At 41.1% G+C, this 4,349-nt stretch overlaps 1 long non-coding RNA gene across 1 annotated transcript; it reads left to right on the top strand.

The window, feature by feature from the left end:
• The first annotated feature begins 7 nt into the window (after positions 1–7).
• LOC148128710 (uncharacterized) lies at positions 8–3,082 on the top strand. The gene is made up of 4 exons (XR_015746163.1): positions 8–577; positions 718–958; positions 1,392–1,680; positions 2,767–3,082. It is a non-coding gene; the product is annotated as an uncharacterized LOC148128710 (long non-coding RNA).
• Positions 3,083–4,349: the final 1,267 nt, after the last annotated feature.

Raw genomic sequence — 4,349 nt, 5'->3', positions numbered from 1 at the left:
ATTAAGATCAATATATGGGATTATGACATAAAACAGAATTCCAAACAGGGTCTCCTCTTAACCTTGGGCAGGGATCAAGGGTGCCGATTGTCATTAGAAAACAGGCAACACTACAGTTAAATGGCATTAACTTAGAAGCGGCACCAAACTCCATAGCTCTGGGTGACCTTCCCCAGCAATCTCTGGAGACAAAAGGCCATGTTGAAGGACAGCAGAAGTCAATTTCCTGGGTGTTGAACTCTCTTCCGCAGCATCACTTTCTGGACTTGCCCTGACTGGGAGGAAGGACCACAACCACAACAAAACAGTGACCCCAGGGGTATATCTGTAATTTTTACTAACATGGTTTATTCCAGCCTCTCCTCTGCAGATGGAGCCCAGAAAAAGTTCAGGATCCCAAGAGGAGAAGTTCCTTCTCACTGTAATTATGACCATCTGGGCCTTTGAGACCTGTGATGCTATATCTCCAGTCTTAGACTTCATGTAAACATCAGATTGAAGCCACATGAAAAGGATCTTATATCAGAAAAGGATAAATTCCTTGGGTGAAGCTCTCTGGGACCAAGTTTTGGGACAGGTACAGGCTCTGCTCTTGATTGCACCTTTCTCTCCTTTGCAGATGAAACTGAGTGGTTCTCTGTTTAGATCAGGAAAGCCACTGGCACTTCTCAGAGTCTTTGCATTTTTCCAACTGTTCCTGTTGTTTGTGTTAGAAAGAGGAAGTGGATTGATTAATGCCATGAATGATGGACCTACTGCTTCTGCTTCTGCTGCTGCTGGTGTCCCCATCAGTCTGTGGGAAGCTGAGAAGGAAATGCCCATTGAGTTTGGAGCACCAGGATGGGAACAATCCATGGAGCTTTTACAGGCCTGGAGACCATCTCATTGGTGTGGTCACAACTGAAACATATGTGTTGCCTATAATGTGGCCTTTCAACAGCCCTCCTATACCTTCTTCGTAAGTCATGCAGGGTGATGGAGTTGCACTCCCTCCATGTGCAATTCTAACACTGTCCTTTTTTTCTTCTTATTTCACTTATTCTTGTACCTCAGGACCTGTCTAATTTCCTGAATGATTTTGATATCGATGGCTTCCTTTTTGCCTTACTTTGTGGAAGAGAGTAAAATCCAAAGATGGAGTTTTTAAAAAACCTGAATGAAATCCAGATGATTTTCCTTTCTCAGTTCATTCCTGGGTTCATCACTTGAATAATGACCTTTGTTTAAGTAGTGACTGAAACAATTGTAGTTGCCTCTCTCATTTGCATAATTGATCATTCGATTTGGATCAATGTTGGCCTAAGGCTTAGTAGGTTTGTGAAGGATTATATATTTTAAAAACATTTGTTGTTGCTATTGAATATAATAACATGAATATTGCTTTTCAATAGGAAGAGTTCTGCTCTAACAAATACCCTAAAATCAATTTTTGCTATTCAAATGGTCAGCAAGAATTCCCAGCTCCTGCACAATCTCACACTTGGTTACAACATCCATGACAACTATGGAAGCACCTTCCACACTTCAGATGCCTTGCTGGACATTCTTTCCAATGGAGAATCCAATGTCCCCAACTACGGCTGTGGGAGGAAGGAGAACCTCCTGGCTCTGATTGATGCAGCTGCCAGGGACATCTCCATCCAGATGTCAATGTTTGTAGGCACCTACAAAGTCCCACAGGTTTGTGTGTTTTTCTCTATCTGGTAAGGTGAGTGGGGTAGTGGGGATGAACAACAGATCCAATATCTTCATAGAATTCAAGAGCAGCTTTTCAGAATATTAGGGAACATATCAACGATGTTTTAGTCTATTATGTTCATCTTCAAATTGACCATTAAAGGCCTGAAGAGCCATAAGGTCCCTAGAGGATATTCTACTGAATATTCTACTATTGAAAAACTATCCAGGTTTTGAGGTCCTCCATTAGCATGTTCATTTTCACATATCAATAATATCTGCCTTATCCAATTGGAATCAAGTTGACAATAGTCCTGTCTATGTATAAAAATATTCAGACCAAGAAGAGTATCTTTGGGATGGATAAAAGGAGTTCAGCTCCTGCCCTCATAGATAATTGTTAATTTACACAATTTCTGCTTTGTATAAATTCAGGGTATATAATTATTGGGTTAAAATTAAAGTGATGAAACAGACATATAGTCCCCAAACAGACAAAATTTCAATTAAAGACTTATTGGATTGTACAACTGTCTACGATTGACCTCACCCCTTTCCTAAGAGGTCTGTAGGGGCGTACATAAGCGCACCAATGTGCCTACTGTCACTGTCCTACTATTTCTTTTATTTTTCTTATATGTATCCATTTCATGTACTCATAACTATTCTGTTAGCAGTTGTGCTCTTGTACATCTAGAGAAGAAGCTGAAAAATTGCTTCACAAAGAATTTGGGATATAGAAGCTGAGAAAGAGGTTTTAGTACTCAAAAATAGCATATAATACAGCCCTATATCTTAGATCCAGGCATTTTATCTAACATCTGCTAATTTGAATCTAATTGTTGAAATTTTATGGGTGACACAGAAATTTACATTGCATTTTTTTATTTTTTTTTTGTTTAATATGATTTTTGCGTTCCATTTTTATAGACAATCTTGTTAATATTCTGTCTTAAATATTTTAAACCATGACTAAGGAACAAACTATTCTTATATATTCATCAAAACAAAATTGGGTTTGTCAATAAGTAATATTTTGGAGTTGATCTGGACCACATTATAACACAGCATTCTTCATTACTTTTTCAGATCACTGCTCTAATTCCTTCAGAGGCTCTGAGTGATAAAAGGAGATTCCCTTTTTCCACCAGATGCTCCCCAAAGAAGGATTCCAATACCCAGCAATTGTCCAGCTGCTCCTCCATTTCAGATGGACCCTGATTGGCCTCTTTGCTTCAGACACAGAAAAGGGAGATTATTTCATGAGGACTTTCCCTCCGATGCTTGTCAGGAATGGAATTTGTGTGGTTATATCAGAACAATTCACAACTGGACATACAGCACCCCTCAGGGAGGCCCTCTCTAAGTGGAGACAAATCAACGTCTTTGTCCACTTCATAGAATTTTTTCCATCTGGGAAAGAATTCTTCCTTTCCATGAAGCACTTATGCATTTGCCAGGATCCATTGAAGGGAAAGTCTGGATCCTCACAAATTTTGCAGGGTATCCAAAAAGAAGCCCAGTTTTCTCAAATACATCCATAGTATTTGGAATTTTGGTTATCTGATAAAAAAAGGCCAACAGATGCTGCCTTTGAACCCCATTTCTTTGTGGAAGATCCATTTCAAGATCATTATTTTCGCTGCTCCCTTTCCAAGCACGTCTTTTCTGTCAAAGGCCACAGAAGATGCACCCAGAAAGCCCCACTGGAGACCCAGGAGAAAAGGAACAGGAAACGGATCATAAATTACCGTCATCGCTACAGTATCATTCAGACTCTGGTCCAGGCCATGAATGCCGCCTATTCCTCCCGATCGAGGAGGGGAAGGAAGGAGGGAGAAAAGAGGTTGGGGGCTCCGAGGCTGCAGCCGTGGCAGGTATGGAGGGGTCCCGATAGGGATCCATTAATCTGAGATCCTTTTGGAGAAGGAACCCAAAGGAGAAGGAGGGGAACATCTCAACCTTCTTGTGCTGCAAAAGGTCAAGAGATTTGCACCATCTAATTGCTCCTGTCTGACGCTCCGGAATAACAGGGAGCAGATCTGAAGTTTCTGTCTAGCCTCTGTTGGAAGAAATCTCCTTCTCGGTTCAGTTCCAAGTGGGGAAGAAAGACGCTGGAAACATGGTGACTGCTTGGAAGATGGTTTAATGGTGGACAGGAGCACATGCCTTGGTTGAGGAAAGAAGGGCTGAGATGCTGAGAATACAATTGTTTGATGCCCTCTGTTGGGATTTGAATTGGAGCTTGTATTCTGATCGGTTGTCAGGCTCCCATGGGGCCATGCAGGGGCAACTCTGTCGGCTGTCCTGAGCCTGGCTGGATGGTGATGTAATGAAAGAGCTTTGGGCAATTCCTATATAGCTTTACCTGGAGTAGATCTTTGTTATGTAAAATAGACTGCCCTAGGCCAGACTAATGGTCCATTAGCAAGTGTGGAGGGGCTGAGTTTCAGGCTCTCTGGGTTTCTACTTTTCTTTTTAGGAAATGTATTGTGTCTTTTTAGTACCGTATATACTCGAGTATAAGTCGACCCGAATATAAGCCGAGGCACCTAATTTTACACAAAAACTGGGAAAACTTATTGACTCGAGTATAAGCCGAGGGTGGGAAATGCAGCAGCTACTGGTAAATTTCAAAAATAAAAATAATTAATTTGGGAAACGATCTCACT

This window comes from Notechis scutatus, unplaced genomic scaffold (genome assembly GCF_049901735.1).
Source record: "Notechis scutatus isolate UNSWTSFEM ecotype Mainland unplaced genomic scaffold, rNotScu1.2 NSCUCTG123, whole genome shotgun sequence".
NCBI lineage: Eukaryota > Metazoa > Chordata > Lepidosauria > Squamata > Elapidae > Notechis > Notechis scutatus.
This window is presented reverse-complemented; position numbering and strand designations above follow the sequence as displayed.